Source organism: Coffea arabica, chromosome 3e, assembly GCF_036785885.1.
Source record: "Coffea arabica cultivar ET-39 chromosome 3e, Coffea Arabica ET-39 HiFi, whole genome shotgun sequence".
Lineage (NCBI taxonomy): Eukaryota > Viridiplantae > Streptophyta > Magnoliopsida > Gentianales > Rubiaceae > Coffea > Coffea arabica.
Window position 1 is genome coordinate 24038056 of NC_092315.1, and position 11099 is coordinate 24049154.

Here is an 11099-nt window from a genome sequence, read left to right on the forward strand (position 1 = left end):
GGTCAGAGCCTGTGAGTATAGTTGGAAAATTGGAAGAGTTGCTTCCTTGCATCTTACTTGCATTTTTACAGCCCAAAGTTGTTGCCTTTTGTTGTTTATTTGCATTTTAGGTATGTTAGGGCTTGCATTCTGTTTGGTGCTGTTCTTAGATTTTGTTTCCCAGGCTGTGGTTTAGTAGTAAGATGGTTGCTGTGGAAAGGAAAATGACATTTGCATGGGCTTGTGGTATGATGTTTCATCGGTTTCATGGGTTTCATGGGTTTCATCGGTTTCATTTTAGGTATGTTAGGGCTTGCATTCTGTTTGGTGCTGTTCTTAGATTTTATTTCCCAGGCTGTGGTTTAGTAGTAAGATGGTTGCTGTGGAAAGGAAAATGACATTTGCATGGGCTTGTGGTATGATGTTTCATCGGTTTCATGGGTTTCATGTGAGAAAAGAACCCGTGAGTATAGCTGGAAGTTTGGAAGAGATAGCTAATGAATTTTTCCATTTCCTTTCTGCTGTTTACTTGCGTTTAGGTATATTAGCATTTGCTGGTTTTTTTCCTTTTCCTATCATGTTGATCCTAGAACCTGTTTTCTTTCCCTAAAAGTGAGAAATTTGCTTGATGTTGGGTGTTGGTGCTGTGAAAAAATGAGAATGGCTGTTTTGCGTGGGTTTGGTTCCAACGTCGTCTTGGTTCCTCCCTATTTCATGATATGATAGCAGTAATATGTAGAAAGTCTGTTTTGATGACCTGCTATCCTTAAGGGAAAACCAAACAAGGTTGCAGCAGCTCTTCTAGATTTTCATGCTTAGTGTTCTTGGTGCATTGAGTCAATTCTTGGTTGAGTGTCCGAGAGTTGCTGCAATAAGGTTAGAGTTCTCTACTTTGTTGCAACAATGTTGATGGGTTATTTGTTGTTGGGGCTCTTGGCTTGCTTGAAGTTTGTGGTTTGTTGGTTGTTTGATTGGTATACCATATGCTTGTTCACCGCAAGTTTCTTTCTTTGCACCTTTGCTGTATTTTTTCATATCTAGTTGGATTATTGAACCTGTTGGAAAGAGGTAATTGTATTGTGGGTAATGTTAACAATGGGTTGAAGTTATTTGCATTTGGGTCTGGTTGATAAATCAGTAGATTTGGTTTGAGGTACTTCGCATGAATATGTTTCGGTTGAATTAGGAAGTTGCAAAAGAATGGCGGTAGAGAGCTACATAAGAAAGAAAGCCTTTGAAACATGCATGAAATATTTCCAAAAATCTCACTTCAACCTTTTACCTTTTGTCTAATGCTATTGTGGACCAAAAATATGGAAAGTAATCAATTTCACTCTCTTGGATTTCAATCGTTCTTTTTATGTTTTAACCCTGTTTTAAGTAGGTTTATTTTCTGGTTTTAAGAGATAATTAGTAGAACTCCACTAGTTTTTAAACCTTTATTTTTGACTTTTAATCTTAGCAATAATAATGATTTGACCCCTCAAACTTCTTTAATTCTTTCGATTGGGCCCTTGCTTGTTTTGGATTGTTAAATATGGGTTGTTTACTTTTATTTGAATACTTTGATTGATTCAATTTCATGCTTATTTCCATTTTTATGTAATTATTTGTCAATTAAAGTGATGCCTTGACCCTTTTATTTGTTTTGGAGGATAAATAAGAAAATTGTCATTTCCTTAGATCGCCCATTCAAGGGAGGTACACTCTACTCCCTTATTTTGATTTTATTTGACACTATGTCCTCTTATATGACCTTATGTGTAATTGCATCCTTGCTTTTGAATGTTTTTATTTTATTTACTTATTTATTCGCTTTATTTGTTTTAATTTTGTATATCTATGTTAATTTAATTTTAAATTATTTGGGAAGGCAACTAAATGCCAAAATTGTAATAGTTAGGTTATTATTTCATTTTATTTTATTCTTTCCCCTTTTAGATTGTAGTTAGGGCCCCCAAATGTAATAGTTAGGGTTTTATTCGCTTTATTTGATTTATGTGTTTTGCATGCTTGTGTGTTACGTGTTACTCGCTTTCTTAAGGCCTTACATCTAGATACCATGCTTATGTGCTATGTGTTTTATGTGATTTATGTGTTTATTCGCTTTATTATGTTTTATATGATTTATTTGATTGTAATAAATGCATGACGTTACCACACTAGTCCAACGCTAGTTGTGGCATCTTTTTTCTGATTTCTCACTAGTCCAATGCTAGTTGAGACCCTCTTTTTCGATTTTTCACTAGTCCAACGCTAGTGAGAAATTAGAGACATGGGCTAGTCCAACGCTAGACCCTTAGGAACCGTTTCCGTGCTAGATCATGTTCGTGTGACAATCACTACATTTTCATTCATATTTTCTACTTTTTAGGATTTTTTTTCATTTTGCATGACTTTTTAGGATTTTCTTTCATTTTGCATGGCATTCCCTCCTTATATGTATATCTCTTATCCCATATCTCCCCGTATATCCCTTATCCCATATCTCCCCTATATATCCCTTATCCCATATTTCCCTCTATATAACCCTATGTGTGAGACATGACATTAGACTTGCATTTTATTTAAAAATTAGAACTAGGTTAGATCATTTGCTCGATTAGATAGGAAATACCCCTCGAATATGGGATATGGATGAGTATGGCTTTTCTAACCTTAGCACGCTCATATTCCCTCTATCAAAGGGAAAATTAAAGTCACGAATATTAGTTTTCCTATGAGGACTCGTAAAATTCTTCTTATTTTCTTAAAATACCCTTCTATTTTGATTAAATTACTTTATAATATCTTTACTACTCACTTACTCCCTCAATAGTTACAATAAATCATAGAATCAGGGGTTGTACCTTTAGTTTTATAGTTAGCGTAAATTAGGGTTTTCGCGTTTTTGGCCGTGTGATCACTTGGTGAGTTGTGTGTACTAAATTTGGTGTATAAGAATGAGTATTAGGTAAGGAAAAGTGTGTGATTAGAAGTGATAATAATAAGCTAGTGAACCATAAGTAAAAACACAAGTACGTGTGAGTTAAGGAAAAACGGCTTGAACTGACGTGCACCGTTTGCTACCGAGTGAGTACACCACTTGAATACTATTTTATTACCTTAATCACCTTGCTTTTATTTTAGCTAATCACCCCTAAAATATCCTATATAGAATCCACCATTTTTTACCAAAGGAAAGGAAAGAAAAGAAAAAAACAAAGAAGGGAAATCTTGGCTTGACAAGTGTCAAGGATCCAACCAACTTTGACCAAATTAATTTCCTATCTTCTTATCTTTCTCTTGGCTTCATTTCTTCTCCATTTCCTTCACCTTGGCCAAAATTCTAGGGAAACAAAAGAGAGAAAAACTTCCAAAAATTCCATCTTGATAGCTTGCTTGATTCTTGAGAAAAGTAAAGTGAAACTTGAATCCACTCCGATTAATCTTTGGGGAAACTTGGAGGTGAGCTTGGTGCCACTTTTGGGAGGTAGAAAGTCCTTGTATCACAACTTGTTTTGGGGGTTTTGAGGTATTATACTAGAAACCTCTCTTTTTCTTTCTTATTTTGCAATTGAAGCAATACATGGCTTGATAGTGATGGATTTTATGGAAGATTTTAAGGTCTTGCTTATTAGCTTATAATTTTCAGCTGGGGTTTGTAATTTTCAGTTGTGATTAAGGTTGTTTATCTAGTATATGATGTTTATGAGCTTGGATAGGGACTTGGGGTAATGATTAAAGGCATGAATGTTAGTTTTAAGCATTGAAACATCAAATTTCTAGCATTAATGATGAATCTGCCCTGTTTCTGACCTGCATATTCGTTGTAGGGAATGGAGTTAACTATCTCACTGTAAAATTTCAGCTCAATCGAAGTACTGTAACATATGAAATGACTAAAATACCCCTGACTGCCAAAAGCCCTATTTCACAGGCAGCTTTCTGTTTTCTTTGAGATTGCACATTTTGACCCTGACAATGCACGAACTGGGTGTCAATGTCTTCATAGGAAATGTAGGTCTATGTCTTAGCTTCAAAACGCCATAAAATTTACCCCAATCTGATAAGCGTAGCTTCAAATGTGACCAAAACGCCGGAAGATGTCAAACCTGCTACTTAGCCATTCGTCTTCAAAACTGGTTTCCAACTTTGATTTTTGTGGTTGCATTGCTAGAATTGCCCTGTATTTGGATGACATTGAGCCTAGTTGAAGGCCTATTGTGTTAAGATTGCTTATGTGTGAATTTGGGCTGAGTTGAGGAAAAAAATGAAGCCATAAATGGCCGGAAAATAGCAAAATACAAAGGGCATGCTGCCCAAATTTCTATTACTTGCTTTTATGAATATTAGTGAGATGTAAGGCTTGAGTTTAGGGTTAGTTGGATCTTAAGTTATGTATATATCCTTGAATGCATTTCAATATTAGTATATTAGTTATTTTGACCAAGATTTGGTATCACCTAAGATGAAAAGTGTTAGTTTTCTCTCGAAAACTTTGAATTACCTTTGCTTACTTCAATTTGGGATTGGTTATTCTTAGGGTTTGTCGGTGATCAAGGGCATAATCTGGAAGGAAACTTTTGACATTATTTTGCTTAAATTGGTGAGTGTTCTTTGTAGGTTATGCTTCAAATGACTATGTGGATTGTTGTGAATGTTTGATTAAATGTTAAATATTTTCAATGATTGCTAAAATGAATTTTTGCTAGGCGAGTGTGTACTTTATCGCACTCAACCTAAATGAACGTGAAATTTTGAATGATTAAATGATTAAATGCTACTTGTGCATGAATGTAAGCCTTTTGGCTGAACTGGCCCCTTGCCCTTCGTTGCCAATCGAATCGAGCCAGAAGCGGACTCGGTCGGGCGATTGGTGATCCTGGGATAATGTTTGGTATCCTCGAGTATGACCACGAAGATTGGTGGAGACTGGCCAGTGAATTGGCTAGTGGCGGGAAATGAAATGAATGAATGAATGTCAAAAACATTGGAGGAGTTTTCACTTGCAAATGTTTTCTAATGTTGGAGGAATAAGGAAAATGGTTGGCGAACGAATGAACGAATGGCTCCACTTGAGCATGTATCCTTTTAATGAGTGGGTTATTATTACTTTTATATGTTAAATGTTTTTTTGGATTCTTTGCTATTAAATGATTAATGTCCAAGATTTAATTGCTCGATTATGTGTATGGAACCTCACTGGGCTTTTAACTCATTACTTTAGTTTTGTTTTCCTTACAGGGGATACGAGCGAGGCGTGAGACTTGTACAAGCTAGCGTAGTCTAGTTTTTTTGGATTTTGCAATTGTACTCGCGCTAGTGCTTGACTAAGGTTGGTTGCATTGTAAACACCTTGATATATTTGGGCGTGTATAAGCCTTGTAGCTGGATTTGAGCATCAATGTATATGTTAAGCTTGGAATCGTTGTTTTATTTCTTTTCTATGGTTGTAAGTTCTTTTCTCGAGTTAAACGTGAATGAGTCATGGCGAGAGTTGGGCCGGCGACTCGCTAAACCCTAGGGTACGTGGGACAGCCCCACCTTACCCTAAGGCTAACCAAAGGGTTCGGCGGACCGCCTGCCCAGCTCTCGCTGGGACTCAGTCATTCACCTCAAAGAATTGAAGATAAAATTTACAAAACAAGCAAATAACTATCCCAAACTTAAAACATAAACTCATATACATTCCTATCTCCAAAGGAATTACAAAATTCAAATATAAAAAGGTTCCCAATTCCTCATACATCCAACCCTTGCCAAGTGCTAGGGCGAGAACCATTACAAAAGAATCCAAAGAACTAGACTAAGCTAGTCTATACAGAGCTCTTGTCCTTGTTCGCATCCCTGTTAAGGAAAACAAAACTAACGGAATGAGCTAAAAGCTCAGTGAGGGTCCAAACACATAAACAAACAATAAATTCAATACATTAACCATAGATAGCAAGTAATTCAAGAAACATGACAATATAAAGCAATATTAACATTCATTAAAAGGATACGTGCTTACATGGAGCCATTTATTCATTCATTCATTCTCCTTTCATTTCTTTATTCCTCCAATCATTTGAAAATGCATTTTGACAAGTAAAACCCTTCATTTACATTGACATTCTTTCATTCATTTCATTTCACCCCCTCTTGGACGTTGGCCAGGCTCCACCAGACTACAAGGTAATACTCGAGTATACCAAACGTTCACCCAGGGTCACTAAATCGCCCGACCGAGTCCGCTTCTGGCTCGAGTCGATCAGTAACGAAGGGCAGGGCCCAGTTCAGCCAAAAGGCTTACAGTCATGCACATATAATCATTCAATCATTGAAAATTTCACATTCATTTAGGTCGAGTGCGATAAAGAACACACTCGCCTAGAAAACTCATTTTAAACAATCATTGAAAACATTTTACATGTTATCATTCATTCATAACAAGTCATATAATCAAGAACAAGCCACATAGTCAATGAAAATATAACAAACAAAGAACACTCACCTATTTACACAAAATAACGTCCAAAATATCCCTCCGAATAATAACTTCAGTCACCGATGAAACCTAAGATTAAGCAAGAGAGAATATTACAGTTCATCTAGCAAAAACAAATGGGTGAAATCGAAGAAAACCGACCAACGATGAGTAAAACGTATAAAGATGACTTTAAAAGTGAAAAGTGGCATTTGGATCTGAGGACGGAAATAACTAAGGGTTTCACAAATCAAAAACAAAACTATACGCAAAAGGGTTATAGAAAATTCCAACGGAAAACACTTGGACTGAAGGCAAATTAGAATCCGACTAGATTAGCGAAAGAAAGATGTTTCCGAATCGTTTATGTGGCTCAAAATCAACATATATTCAAGTAGATATTATATACCAAATGTCTTGATGAAAATCATGTGAAAAAGAGGACAAAATACCTTAATTTCACACTTAAAACCTCACTTGAAAGTAGTTTTCTCGTGGCCGAGAAAACCCTAATTCATACCTCTTTATTTTGGCAAGAAATAAGTAAACATTTGAAGTGTCAAACTGAAGAGGTATTATGTTTTAAAATGGTAAAACGGTCGTGATATTCACCAAGTGAAAATATATAAGTTCAAATAGAAATATACTTCTCGAACACCCTTCGAGAGAACCGAAATAGTTCGCAACGAAGTGCGTCCAACTTGACACGAAAAACACATTTCCAAATCCACTATAACTCACTCAAATTACAAGAAAATAAACGGGCAGCACTTCCCCCTAAATTCTTCCCTTTCATCCTACAATCAACAACCAATTATCATTGCAATTAACCACAATCACACATACGGTTCATAAACAATAAAATACATCCAAGTAGAACCACAATACCCTTCAATCAAGGCCAATTAGGAACTTAAGAACCAACCATAAGAAAGCCCCAAATTAAACCCTAAAACCGGAATTTCCGCACTACTACTAAAATTTTCCGCAATTAACCACAATTTATATGCACAAGCTTCATTTTATACCACATCAAGCTACCATTACATGACCAACTAACACTAATCTTATAAAATCAGAAATTGGGCCAACTTTTCTTAAAATCATGGAATCATCCACAAAGTAGCATATCTAACCTCTACAAACCATCAATTAACCATTATCAGAGCAAGAGATACTTTATTATCCAACTTAACTTAAACTTGAGAAAGCTAGCAACTTAGAACTTCCCCTTAAAAAACAACTCCACCAAGACCTTTAATCCTTCTTAGCTAGCACTTGTACGAAATAGTTTGAAAATCTAACGGTGAAATCTCAAGATTTGAGCAAAGATTGAAACTAAGAAAATAAAGAACTTTCTCTCTTCTCTCTATGATGCACGGCTGAGCATGGTGAAGAAATGAAGATATTTTGGACCAAAAACAAGATAAGTATGAGAGAAACAGCCGGTCAAATTTGGTGACCGACTGTGACACGTCACATTCCGGCCGGATTCCAGGCCGGATTCAAGGCAGTGGCGGTTCCAATTTTTTTTTCAAACCCCTCAAGCAATCCGGCCAACAATCCGGCCAAGAACTAGCCGAATTTTCGGCCGGATTTGGTACAAAACATTTTCAGCAGAAATTCTTTCTTCCCAAGTTCACACGCCGCGTTCATCCGTACTTCCAACAAAAAAATATATATATAATCTCGCACAAATACACTTAATATACACAACCACATGCTCACATTTATAATGAACCTTCCTTAGAAAACTTGGTTAGCAAATTTTCATTTTAAAAGGGAAGTGAGAATAAACAAGAAAAATGCGAAGAATATGTGAAAATTTTAGGGTTCTCACACTCTCTCCCCCTTAAGAAATTTCGTCCTCGAAATTTTACCTTCAGTTGCCTCAGATGAATCCGGAACTTGTCGGTTGTCTAAGGCATAAACCTTTCCCGGTACATTTGTTCGATCCTTTTTTTCATTCGCTGGGTTTGATTTGGTTCCATCCCGTGGTTGAGTACTACTCTCTCGTGACTGTTTCCTTGGGCAGTTACTAACTTGATAGTCACCACTTCCACAAATCAAATACCTCCGCCCTTTTCTCCAACAATCGCTTTCGGCGTGATTTGACTTCCCACAGTATCCACAGACCAAGTCAGAAGCCCCATTTTGGCTTTCTTGAAACTTTTCCCCATGTCCTATTTGACTTCCTTTTGTAGACCTCTCCTCTAACACCCCTAATGTCCATGGTGGGTGGGGTAAGGAATTCACTTTTTGCACTTTAGGAGGTGCTATCTTTTCACTAAATTCCTCCAATGTACTACCCGATGCACCCCTTTTTCGGGTTTGGGAGACTTTTACCTGTGCCTTTGCATCCTCAATTCTTTGAGCCTTCTCAAGAGCCTCCGTAAAAATACTCACTTGTACCGCTGCTAATGCTTCCTGGATTTCCAAATTCAATCCCTGTATGAACCATCTTACTCTTCGCCGTTCCGTGGCTACCAATTCAGAAGCAAACTTGGATAGTTTCGTAAATTTTGTCTCATATTCGGCCACACTTAGCGTTCCCTGGCGTAGCCCAATAAACTCCTCCTCCCTCCTTTCTTGGACTAAAGATGGGAGATACTTCTCGTTAAATTCTCTTATGAAATTCGCCCATGTCCAGACAGTCTGTTCTCTTTCCCACTTCGCTTTAATAACATTCCACCACGCTCGGGCCGGTCCTTCAAATTGGAACACCATAAAGTTCACTTGTCTTTGCTCAGTGTAGTTTAAAGTTGTGAAAATATTAACCATGGCCTCTAACCATTGTTCAGCTATATCCGGATCAGGCCCTCCAACGAATTTCGGAGGTACAAATTTTTGAAACCTCCCAAGAGCCTTATCCTCACCTATTTCCAGATTCTGGGGTTGGTTCACGGCTATTTGGCCTTGTTGATCCACCAGTCGTGCCAAAATATTTGTCATTTGTTGTATCGCTGTTGCCATTTGGTCTCCGGCTTCAACTCTCGGTCCTTGCTCTTGCTCAGTCATTGTTTCTCTTTCTTCTCTTGGTTCCTGGGCTCGCTTAGCTCCACGGCCACGACCACGTCCACGACTACGTCTCCCCTCCATATTTTTTTCCCCTCTCTCTTTTCTTTTCTTTCCAAAAGGTAATTTAATAAATAAACGAAGTAAATTGACTAAAATAACAAGATCTAACACACCAACTACACAAAGAGACATATGAAGTTAGTCAGATAATCAAAAGCAGTCACGATTACACACGTAGGTATTAACATACCACAAACAAAAGTTATGTAGTAATAAAACAAGGGCAAATCAAAAGAAAGGCGATATCGTCCCAGTTTCAGGTAAAATAACCCCGTCCGGTCTCTCACGTCACTTTCTATCCAAACTAAACGTCCGTTGACCTCTTGTACTTATTCTAGCCAAACAAAACATGTTCATGTTCCCAAGAATGCAAGTCGCAAGTACTTAGTATCGCCTCAACTCTGGAGCACTCGGGCACGAGAATCCGAAATAAGATAATTCATATCTCGAGCTGGCCAGTCCTAAGAGTAAACTATCTACACTCGAAATTCCTACCTGACGTACCTATTTATGGTCCTCAGATACCATGAGAAAGATTTAGGCCTATAACATTTATGATTCATAGCTTATGCTCGAACGAGCACTGAGTCCTTTATACTTATTCACCACTTAGCCCAAGCTCACTCCGCACAGAGACCACGCGAAACAGGCTCTGATACCAACTGTGACAGCCCCACCTTACCCTAAGGCGAACCAAAGTGTTCGACGGACCGCCTGCCCATCTCTTGCCAGGACTCAGTCATTCACCTCAAAGAATTGAAGATAAAATTTACAAAACAAGCGAATAACTATCCCAAACTTAAAACATAAACTTATATACATTCCTATCTCCAAAGAAATTATAAAATTCAAATATACAAAGGTTCCCAATTCGTCATACATCCAACCCTTGCCAAGTGCTAGAGCGAGAACCATTGTATAAGAATCCAAAGAACTAGACTAAGCTAGTCTATACAGAGCTCTCGTCCTTGCTCGCATCCCCTGTTAAGGAAAACAAAATTAACGGAATGAGTTAAAAGCTCAGTGAGGGTCCAAACACATAAACAAACAATGAGTTCAATACATTAACCATAGTAGCAAGTAATTCAAGAAACATGACAATATAAAGCAATATTAACATTCATTAAAAGGATACGTGCTCACATGGAGCCATTCATTCATTCATTCATTCTCCTTTCATTTCCTTATTCCTCCAATCGTTTGAAAATGCATTTTGATAAGTAAAACCCTTCATTTACATTGACATTCGTTCATTCATTTCATTTCACCCCTTCCTGGACGTTGGCCAGGCTCCACCAGACTACAAGGTAATACTCGAGTATACCAAATGTTCACCCAGGGTCACTAAATCGCCCGACCGAGTCCGCTTCTAGCTCGAGTCGATCAGTAACGAAGGGCAGAGTCCAGTTCAGCCAAGAGGCTTACAGTCATACACATATAATCATTCAATCATTGAAAATTTCACATTCATTTAGGTCGAGTACGATAAAGTACACACTCGCTTAGAAAACTCATTTTAAGCAATCATTGAAAACATTTAACATGTTATCATTCATTCATAACAAGTCATATAATCAAGAACAAGCCACATAGT